Here is a 12,089-nt window from a genome sequence, read left to right on the forward strand (position 1 = left end):
GCTGTGCAGCCCTTTGAGACTTAGCTGTACCAAACTTTCTCTCATATTTGTTAAACAACTTGTAAATTTCAGTTTTCACATCAGCATTATAAGAACTGTAGTCACAACCAGTGTTCTCTTTAAGTATTTGAAAAACATTAAATAAACCTCTCAACTTAGCTCTAGGATCAAGAATGAATGCAAATGAATATAACAGAGGTATATCCTGTAATATTTAAGGAATTTAAGCTTCATAGGATATACAACAACTATTAGATTTTGATCTTTTTCACTTACATGCAAATGAGAAGCAATGTCTAGCAGATGGTGCGGAATAAGTGGGCTAGTTGGGTAGTAAACACCTAAAAGAATAATAGTGGATTCATAAAAAATTTCTAAGAACTCCAATATCTTTTCAGCAATATACCAATACCTTGCAGTTAACAATGTTGACCCATAATTGGCATTAATAAACACAGAAAAAATATTCTTATATGGAAGCAAGTGTTTAAGCATAAGGTATGTAACATTTCATCTAACATCCATATCTAAGCCAAACTTTCTAGGTCTAACACCCTGAGCCGTGCAGTAGTTCTTGAACATAGTAATTATTTGATTAGAAGAATTTAAGAAGTTAATAGCAGTTCTAAAATCCTCTATGTAAGGTTTGAACCTCTTTAAACTAGATTTTATAATCAGATTAATGATATGACAAGCACAACATTGATGCACAAGACTATACTTATGTTTATTAGGATCTGAAGGATCAAGTACAGGATCAGAACCCAAATAACCAGCAAACATAGGTGTCAAAGTTTTCATAGCCTTAGCATTAGAAGAAGCATTGTATAGAGTTACACAAAAAAACCTTGTCAATCAAACCAAATTCCTGAACCACACAAGCAACTCTTTCAGCAATATTTTCACCAGTATGTTTTACCTCAATGAACCGAAGACCAATTACCTTTTTCTATAACTCCCAATCAGCACTCACATAATGAGCCACAACACTAATGTAGTCCTCGTTAGCATTACTAGACCAAATGTCTGATGTCAGATCAACAGAGGAAGCAGCAGACAACACAGAGTTATTAAGAATATTACGACGTCCAGTAAATAGCTTGCTAAGATCTCTAGTGGTGGTCTGTCTAAATACCTTAACTAACCTAGGGTTATGAGCACGAACAATATACTCTTTCTAGGCCTCTGTCTCACCAATACCTAATGGCAGATCAAGCCTAACAATCAAGCGACACAACTCAGATCTAGTAACATCAGGTTTATAGTCCCAGTTATGCACAGAATCATCAGGATTGTAAGCAAGCCTAGACTGAACCCTAGCACGTTGACCAATTTTCTACCTACAAGATTTCTGATGCCCCTTCAAGTGGTCAGTGCTGGCATTAGATCTAGCAGACAAAGTTTGCTTACATATTTTACAGGTAGCTTTAGTGTAAATCTTCCTACCATTCATAGTCTCATATATCTCATCAAAATCAGTCCACACATGTGATTTACGCTTACCAATATTAGAGTTACCAACAACAGATGGAGCAGAGCTGTTGAGTTGGAGCCCAGCGGGTTCCCAGTCGCTGTCGCCCCTTCACCACCATCGTCGTCTAGATCGATCGGAGTCAGAGCAGCAGAGCCGCTACCGACATCGATACCGAACAACGCAACAGCGTCCTCTTTGGTGTCGTCGTCGTCCTCAGGGGCTAGGCCTGCCGCGATCAAGTCGTCGTTGCCGGTGAGCGGACAGACGATATCATCATCAGCAGCCGCCATGGCGGACGGCTCTCCAGCACCGTTCCTCAACGGTGCGAGGGGCCACCTTGGTCGCTCTATGCCACAACTTGAGGATGAAAAGATAGAAGAGGAGGGTTAGTGTTTTACTTGCGCAACCGGAGCCCGGTGCCGGAGAAGACGACGACCACCTAGAGAAGACGACACACCGGTTAGCAAGGACAGCGAGCGACGGAGGAGGGACAGACGGGGACAACGAACTCACATAATCACTGAGATCTAGAGAGGAGATAGGGAGACAGAGAAGGGAGAGGCAGAGAGGGAGGGGATCAGGGGAGGTCGCCGGCGACAGGCGGTTCGAGGTCACCGGAGTCGGGGTCGGCGAGGTCGGACGCCAGCGGACGAGACGGCGAGGCATCGACCGTCGAGCGATCGAGGCGAGATCTAGGCGAGAAGCGAGAGCGGCGAGGCGGTGGGGGAGGAAATGATTTAGGGTTAGGGTTGAGGAGGGAGAGCGCTGCGGCCGTCGCTTATATACGCGGGGGTTGAGGTGTTGTGGGGCTGGGCCGGCTGACCGCTGCACTGAGCCGCTTCGCCACTGGGGGAGGTCTCGGGCCGCTGTCGGGCCGACCCCTATAAACCGGGCCGTGTCGTGCCAGCTCGCGGGCCTGAGTAGCGGCTCAGGCACAGCATGCTCTATCGGGCCAGGCCAGCCCAGGCCCGCACACCACCGGGCCGGGCCGGGCTAAATTTGTGGGCTACGTGCCGGGCCGCCGGGCCTCAGGGGCTGCATGGACATTTATAACGGCAAACAAAGGTGGCGTGACCGCAGAGGGCCATGACGAAGCCGCGCTGTTCGAAGTGAACACTCAAAAAGAACCCAAAACCACTTGCTGCATACCCATCCATACCCAATAAGCAGTGGAGCAAATTTAAATAGAGGAATAGGCATGGCGATGCGCTCGGCCTCGGCGAGCTCACTGCTGTTGCCGCTGCTGCTGTCCGCCTCCGTGTCCATCTCGATTCTCGTGGCCGCACAAGCCGCCGGCGACGAGACCGCACTGCTGGAGTTCAAGGCCGCCGCCGTGATCAGCGGCGGTCATGGTGATGACCCGTATGCTTCGTGGAACAGTAGCAGCGTTGGCGGCTTCTGCAGCTGGGAGGGGATCAGGTGCGGGGCTAGGCGTCGGCGAGTGGTGGCGCTGAGCCTGCCCGTCTATGGGCTCGCTGGCACCCTGTCGCCGGCCATTGGGAACCTCACTTTCCTGAGAGTGCTGAACCTGACCATCAACTGGTTCCAGGGGAACATCCCTGCAAGCATCGGCCGCCTAGTACGCCTCAAGACCCTCGACCTGAGCTACAACAAGCTCAACGGAGAACTGCCTGCCAACCTCAGCTCCTGCGTCAGCTTACTGTTCTTGACACTCAGCAACAACCACCTCCATGGCCGTATTCCTGTCGAGCTCGGCCACAGGCTCACAGACCTTCAGAAGCTCTGGCTGGGAAACAACAGCTTCTCCGGCAATATCCCGGCATCACTAGCCAACATGTCGGCTCTGTACTCTCTCGATCTAACTACAAACCACTTCGAAGGCCCCGTACCACCTGAACTCGGCAGCATTGGAGGCCTGCGCTTCCTCTATCTCTACGAAAATAAGCTCTCAGGTGTGCTTCCACACTCTCTGTACAACTTGTCTAGGCTACAAGTTTTCTCCATTGATTCAAACTCCCTGTCTGGAACTATTCCCAGTAATATTGGCGATAGGCTCCCCAGCATCAGAACTCTGAACTTTGGTTACAACAAGTTCCATGCAACTATCCCACCCTCACTCTCCAACATCTCTGCTCTCACGTTTCTGCAACTCGCGCTAAACAGTTTTAGTGGGCGCGTTCCTCCTACTCTGGGAAGATTGAAAGGTCTCGTTACCCTAAACTTGTCCGACAACAAGCTAGAATCAAGTGACAGGGAGGGGTGGGAATTCATGAAGATGCTAGCAAACTGTAGCCAGCTTCGGACCCTGTATATTGACAATAACTCCTTCAGTGGACAACTTCCTAGTTCAGTTGCAAACCTGTCGACAACTCTCCGGAATCTTTTCTTAGGAAACAATAAGATTTCTGGGTTTATTCCATCTGACATAGGTAATTTGGTTGGTCTGCAAGTACTTGCGATTATGAATATTCCCATATCCGGAGGGATTCCAGAGAGCATTGGTAGGCTTCAAAACATGGCCGCTTTATACCTTTACAACACCAGCTTGTCAGGCTTTATACCAACGTCACTGGGAAATCTTACACAGTTGAATACACTTGCTTTATACAATGACAACTTGGAGGGTCCAATTCCAGCAAGCTTGGGGAACTTGAAGAACCTGTTTATTCTTGATCTCTCAGCGCAGAAACTGAATGGTTCAGTCCCCAGAGAGGTTTTCAAACTTCCTGCACTTTCCTACATCTTAAATTTGTCACACAATTCGTTGTCTAGGCCACTTCCTACTGGAGTTGGTAGCCTGGCAAACCTTAACGCATTGTTTCTGTCAGGAAACCAGTTGTCTGGCAACATACCTGATAGTATTGGAAACTGCAAATCGTTGGAATTGTTGTTGCTGGATCAGAACTCGTTTGAAGGCAGGGTGCCTCAATCTTTGGAGAATTTAAAAGGTCTTTCTGTTCTCAACGTGACCATAAACAAGATGTCTGGGAGTATTCCAGATGCCCTTTGTAGTATTGGCGGCATACAAGAATTGTATCTAGCACACAACTTGTCTGGATCGATCCCCACATGTCTTCAGAATTTGACATCATTGTCAAAATTAGATCTGTCCTTTAATAATTTACATGATGAAGTGCCAGAAAAGGGTATTTTTGAAAATAGAATGAACCTGTCCGTTCAAGGGAATGATGGCCTTTAATTTGTGGTGGAACACCTCAGCTTCATTTAGCTCCATGCTCCATGTTTGCTTCAGAAAAGAAGAAAAGGCATTTTTCGAAGTCCCTTATGATTACCCTAACATCAATCAGTGTGCTTGTAGCTTTAGTTTCAGTAGTTATACTTATTAACTTGATCCACTCGAAGCTCAGAAAAAGGCATGAAACTCAACTCACATCCACAACTGAGGAACAGTATGAAAGAGTTTCTTATCATGCATTGTCAAATGGGATTCTGAGGCCAGTTTGCTTGGACAAGGAAGCTATGGCATGGTTTATAAATGTACTTTACATGATCAGGGCACTACAGTAGCTGTAAAGGTGTTTAACACACAGCAGACTCGGACTATTAGAAGTTTTGTGGCTGAATGTGAGGCACTGCGAAGGGTGCGTCACCGTTGTCTTATAAAGATCATCACTTGCTGCTCAAGCATCAGTCACCAGGGTGAAGAGTTCAAGGCACTAGTTTTTAAGTTCATGCCAAATGGTAACATGAAGGGGTGGCTTCACCATGAATCTGACACACTTGCTCAAACAAATACTCTTAGCCTTGAACAAAGGCTACAGGTTGCTGTCAATATCTTCGATGCTTTGGACTATCTTCACAATCACTGTCAGCCATCAATCATTTTTTGTGATCTCAAGCCAAGCAACATCCTTCTTGCAGAAGACATGAGTGCCCGAGTTGGAGACTTCGGCATATCAAGGATCCTTCCAGACAATGCTAGTAGAACCCTGCAAAATTCAAGTAGCACAACTGGAATAAGAGGCACCATCGGTTATGTTGCTCCAGGTAATTGAAATAGTTATTTTTTACTTGTACATTATTCCTAGTTCTTGTATGAACACGGCATGTTGACTTTTTTTGTTGCAATCATAGAGTACGGTGAAGGTCCTTTTGTCTCAACACATGGTGATGTTTATAGCCTCGGTATATTGCTGCTCGAGATGTTTACTGGAAGGAGCCCAACAGATGAGATATTCAATGACTCGTTAGATTTGCACAAGTTTTCAGAGAATGCTCTTCCAGAGAGAATATGGGAGATAGTTGATCCGACAATCTGGATGCACATAGATGCTAACAATAGAACTACAAGAAGTGGAATTCAGAAATGCTTGGTTTCTGTTATTGCTCTTGGAATATCCTGCTCAAAGAAACAACCTAGAGATCGGATCCTGATACAGGATGCAGCTATTGAGATGCTTGCCATTAGAGATTTTTACCTTAAATTTTCGGGATCTCATTTGGTGGATCACAAAGGAGTAGCAATAGTTCACGGCGATTCTCCACAATAGTGAATACGTAGGACATGAAATGGGCAAGATACCTGTAGGTGATCACTTACCTGAAATAACTGAAGATGTACTTGAAGTTTCAGCTCTATAACTATTCCCTGTCTTTTTTTGATACATGCAGGTATAAAGGACATTCAGAAAATGTGTCAAATAGACTGGATCAATAATTTTACCAAATGTCTGTATGACAAATTTTGTAGAGAATTTAGTAAGATGTATGAATCAAAGGGTAACGACCCAACATGCATTCTTGAGAATCATCCCCATCATGATCATTGCATCATGTAAATTATATTTTTGCAAAACTAATTTTCAACAGTTATTAAGTCTGGCACTATTGTGCAATTGCTGGTGGTCCAGATCGATATGGCCACCGGACAGTCCAGCAACTGCAGCGCCAATCTGAGAGTCGTTTCCAGACGGTTTTTATTTTTATTTTTATTTTTAATCCTTTTTTATTTAATATTTTAATAATAATCGCTCCTAAATTTTTCTTGCAGATCTAACCCGCTGGCATGATCAAATAACGTTGTCGCGCCACATGCAATGGCTTGGCAACATCCGCCACGTTAGACGGCGTTTTCAACGTGAAAAACGTTGTCACGCCACTCCCGCTGGCGTGACAGTATTGTTCTGTCGCACTACCGGGAGTGGCGTGACAAGACTAAATCTTAAAAAAATCATAACTCTTTGATACGACGTCGAATGAAGATGAAATTTATATAAAAATTGTAGTTCTCGATGAGATCTACAACTTTGTAGTTTTGAGTTTTTTCATTTAAGGAAGTTAAGATGCTCAAAAAATAATATAAAATTTCAGGTGCATAATAACCGCATACTAGTGATTGTCATATTAGAAAAATAATATTGTTTCTGTACGTTGTCAAATGAAGATAATTTTTACATAAAAGTTGTAGCTCTCAATGAGATCTATAACTTTGTGGCTTTGAGTTTTAACATTTGGAGTCATTAAGATGCTTAAAAAAATAATATAAAATTTCAAAAAAATAATAACCACGTACTAGTACTTGTCGCATTAGAAAAATAATATCTTTTCTGTATGTTGTCAAATGAAGATATTTTTTACATGAAAGTTGTAGCTCTCAAGAAGATCTACAACTTTATAGTTTTGAGTTTTAACATTTAGAGTCGTTAAGATATTTAAAAAAAATAATATAAAATTTTAGTAGCATAATAATCGCATAATAGCGCTTGTCGCATTAGAAAAAATAATATCGTTTTTATATCGTGTCAAATGAAGGTACTTTTTATATCAAAATTGGAGCTTCCAACGAGATCTACAACTTTTATTTAAAAAGTAGTTTTATGTCACATCAAATAAGAAATATACGATTTTTCTAAAAAGATAAGTTTTGATGTTAACGACCTCATATATGAAAACTCAAAACTATAAACTTTTAGATCTCATTGAGGGCTACAACTTTGATATAAAATGTATCTTAATTTGACACCATACAAAAAAAGATATTATTTTTTAAATACGGTAAGCGCTGATACATGATTATTATGGTGCTGAAATTTTATATTATTTTTTTTGAGCATCTTAACGTCCCCAAACGAAAAAACTCAAAACTAAAAAGTTGTAGATCTCGTCTAGATCTATAATTTTCATATAAAAATTATCTTCATCTAACGTCGTATTGAAGAGTTATGTTTTTTTTTAAATTTAGTCTTGTCTACTGTCACGTCATCGGAAGTTGCGCGACAAGCTTTTTCACGTCGAAAACGCCATCCAACATGGCAGATGTTGCCGCGCCACATGCGTTGGCGCGACAGCGTTGTTTGGTCACACGCCGCGACCAAAAGGGTCAGATCTAAAAATATTTTTTGGAGTGGTTATTATTAAAATATTGATTAAAAAATAAGTAAAAATAAAAATTCTCCACAGTCCAACAAAGACGTGGACAATCCGCCAGGACACGAAACCTTCGGAGTTGAGCTGTCCAACTCTCCTCTTCTTTGGTTCAACCCATCAGCCCAATGTGGCTACACAGCACGGCTCAACAAAAGTTCTCTGCGCCTCCCGGAGCACAGTGCCCATTGCCTCGCCGTAGAAGGGATTTTTTTTTTCTTCTTAAATACGCAAAAGATTTATGCATCTAAGAAAGAAATATTTGATATAACAACGTGCTTCTACGAGCACTCTAGGAGGTATACAGGATTACAGCTTTGGGCTACACATCTTAGCATATAGATACATATTTCGATATTACACAAACGAGACTAATGGACGGTGACATAGCCTAGGAAGAAGGCTTGCGCTTCTGCTGCTGCCGGCGCGACTCATTCCCGACGCCGTGGAAGAAGGGATTTTGAGAGGGGGCACTGCACAGCGCCCATTGCCTCGCCACCATAGGGCCACCTGTCAAGAACTCCTTCAGTCCTTCATCGACGGTGTCTTCCAAAAGGGCCTCGTCCAATCCACTCCGCGCCAGGAGAGCTCATAAAAGCATGCTATCTCCGAGCGCACCTCCATATCCGCATCCTCTATTCCTCTTACTTGCATGTTTCCTCCATCCGCTACTTCTAGGAGTAGGGTGGCGTTTCCACTTTACAGTGGTGCCTCCTACTCCTATCTATTAGCATAAGTGACAGTAGTGAACGGAAACAAAAACTTATGGATGATGGTTTCTGGGCAGACTGTAGTTAGTTCCCTAGTTGACTTTTGCACCATCAACCTGGGATAGTAGGCGATTTCTGTTGGACTAATGATTGTTGTGAAGAAATGGAATAGAGGATTGGTTATTGCTCAGGTTGTGAAATGATTGCTATGTGTGTGGTAACTCTAACTTCGTAACTCGTACATGCATTGCTTGTTTCCAACTGTGAAATTCCTGTAGTGCATCAAAATAGGAAATCTTTGCACCAACTAAGGTTGATGTGCGGTATGCCACTGCTGTGGAGCTTCAAACATTGCATGCGTAAATGTGCAAATTGTGCATAAGTGTTGCCTTTTAGTTTTCACTCTAATCTAATGGAAAGAAGTACAGATCTGAGCATGTATGGCTTTATTCATTTCAGGTAACATATTACATCTGTTGGAATGGAACCGTTGAGGCGGTTGTATGTCAAGATCAAGGGATATCAGATTCTTCATTGTCCCTATGGTTGCTGGAATATTGATCCCTCCAGGTTTGCATGGTATGCATCAAGGATAGTTAACTTTGAGAGATTTCCAATCGATGGAGGTATTCCGCCTGACAAATCAGTGTTGAACAACCTAGCATAACCATTTGTCACAAAAAAAAAACACCTAGCATAACCAAGTTTGCCAACATGCCAATGCTGAATCCTCCCTGGAATGACTCCAGATATGATCGTGTTTGCCACACTGGAAGGCTACGTTCGGCTTACCCTATATTCGATTTGTTAGGCTTGTTTTTTCAGCCGGAACTATGTTTTTCTCTTACAACAATTCAGCCAGAACAGCAGCCAGTTTCAGCCAAGATTCAGCCAGCCGAACGGGGCCTCGACAATTAAGATCGATCCAGAGTGAGATGAGAAAGAGATGAAAAGCACCCGAAACCTTCCCAAATTTGAGAGAGACAGGAGAGTTGCGTGTACCAAAAGGGATTGCACGGATATGTTTTTAGAATAAAATAATTTCTTTATTCCGATAACTAGAAAAGTTTGCATATAATCCCTTTTTTTTTTATTGAAAATCAACTTTCAGTTTCAGTCTTTGGCTAGAACACGTTGACCAAAAGCAATAAAGGAATGGAGAGTGAGCGCTAAGCGGCTAAGCCTATTATTAGAAGACAGACGGCCATCTGTGTCGTGTTTTCAAAAAAAAAAAATACTACTTGGTCAACGTGTTTAAAAGTACAAACGATTGTTCTTCTTTTTTCTCAACCGCAACCCTTGTATATAAATAAAAATTAAACTAATGCCTTATTTAGATCCTCCGTCAAAACTTTACATCATATCCCATCGAATGTTTAGACACATGTATAGAGTATTAAATATAGATTAAAAAAATAACTAATTACAAAGATTGCGACTACTTTGCGAGACGAATTTTTTAACCTAATTATTCCATGATTTGACAATAAAGTGCTACAGTACACACATGTGCTAATGATGTATTAATTAGGCTTAATAAATTCGTCTCGCGGTTTACTTACGGATTCTGTAATCTGTTTTTTTATTAGAGCATCTTCAAGAGTTCCCTAAATATTTCTCCTAAAAATTTTATGTTTTCCAACTCCTAAAAAGGTATTGGAAGAAAGAAAGAAGGTCATCAGCTAAAAGGGAACCCTAGCCGCCGCGCCCTCTCCCTCCCCTTCAATCTCCAGTCGCGCCGCCGCCGGAGCGGTCCGCCGGCAAGGCCGCGCGGACGGCCGGGATGGCGGCGGCGTGGCCCTCTCAGCCGGTTGTGTGGCGGCGCTGGACGACGCGGCCAGGTGGGGCGACTCGCCCGAGCCGCGTGGGGCTCGGCGAGGTCGCCGTCCATGACCGCGGCGGGCGCAGGGCGGTGCGGCGGTGGCGGACTTCTCCGTCATCGGTGTGCAGTCGCCGTGGCGGCGGACGGGCGGATTTGGGCCCTGCGGGCCTGGATCTGGCGTCCTCGGTCTGGGCTGGTGCTGTCCCTCTGCCGGTAGTACCCTGCTCTGTGTGGTGGTGGATCGTCGGCGGCGGCCGGCGTGCCGTTCGTCTGGCGGCGGTGGCGGCGGGTCAGGATTGGGCCCCCTGGGTCGGGATCTGATCCACGGTCAGCGCCGGGGATGCCCGCCTTCTGAGCGTCTCTGATGGTGACCTTCCGGTGAAGGCGGTCTTCCACGTTGGCCGGGCGCAGTGTCGACGGTGGTGGCGGCGGCTTGGGCGAAATCCTTGCCTGGCGTGTTACGCCGGGCCGGCGGCGGTGGAACTTCTATGCCACGCACCTTGTTGAAGGCGCCGCTGAAGCCGTTGGTCAGTCCGTCCCTTGCTGCATCCGCGGGCGTTCAATAACTGGGTGAAAACCTAGCCTGGTTTCTCCGGGCCGGCGGCGATGGCGCAGGCGCGTCGTCGAAGTTCTTGATCGCCAAGGCCGGGCAGTTTTCCCGTGTGGTTACCCTGTTCGGTGTTCAGCTCAAGGCGGAGGCGGCATTCGTTGGCGTAACAGCTCGGCGTTTGGTGGTTTACACCAAGTGCTTCGTGCTGTTGCCAAGGAACAAGCATCCAGTCTTCAATGGTGGTCGGTGTCCAACGTTTTCAGTACCTTTATTAGGTCTGACAAACGTGTTTGACGGCTTCGTCTTGACGTTGGTGATCTTATTCTGTGGAATTGACATCACGGTGGAAGTCAGAGGTCACGTAGGACTACTCGAGCTCCTTGTTGGGGATGTATTTTCTTCGGTCAATTTCTTTCTTTATTTTTTGATGCTGTAATAATTTGGTCTGATTCTACCCACGGGTAGATGAAGCCGGATAGTTTCTATCCTTTATCTAAAAAAAAAAAAGTTCATAATATTTCACTTCTAAAAAAATAAAATTTTGGTTCCACTTGAATTTTGTTTGCGTTACTTTTTTTCCCGCGGGGAACCGTTCGTGATCGCGCATACATCCGTCGCCGCCGCCTCCTTTCGTGTTGCCGTAGCCCTGCACCTCTCAACCTGAGTTGGCCTCCTCCCAGCAGGCCGTGGCCACATCGGAGGCGGCTGTGGTCAACTCCCAGCAGGCCGCCAGCACTTCCCAGCCACAGGCCGCCGATCATCCAGTATGACCAGCAGAGCAGCAGTATTTGTCGGCCATGTACTCATCAGCAAAGCACAGTTGCATGCAGGCAATCAGTAGCACAGTATCAAGCAGCAGGCAACTATCCAATGCAAATAAAGCTGCTGGCTGCCGGCCACCAAGACAAGCTAGCATCAGACGAACAAACCAAATTCACAGAACACAGGTACATTCAGCAACCGCAGGGCCGCCAACGCCGCCGTCCACGCACCGTGACGGCCAATGAAAAACAAGGCGCGTTTCCGCGCTCGCCTAGGCGCGCCCAGGCGCAAGGCGGAGCCTTCCCGCGGGGCCTAGGGGGTGAGGCGCACCTCTAGGCGCTGGGCGCGCCTCCGCGGAGTTCCGCGGGGCCTAGGCGGCGGGAGCGCGTGCGCGTTTTGGCGGGCGGGAGCAGGCGGGAGCGCGCG

General features: G+C 45.4%; 1 pseudogene; it reads left to right on the top strand.

Annotated features, from left to right (window-relative positions):
- Positions 1–2,672: 2,672 nt before the first annotated feature.
- Positions 2,673–5,946, top strand: LOC136454256 (receptor kinase-like protein Xa21; annotated as a pseudogene).
- The last annotated feature ends 6,143 nt before the right edge of the window (positions 5,947–12,089 follow it).

Source organism: Miscanthus floridulus, chromosome 5, assembly GCF_019320115.1.
Source record: "Miscanthus floridulus cultivar M001 chromosome 5, ASM1932011v1, whole genome shotgun sequence".
Taxonomy (NCBI): domain Eukaryota; kingdom Viridiplantae; phylum Streptophyta; class Magnoliopsida; order Poales; family Poaceae; genus Miscanthus; species Miscanthus floridulus.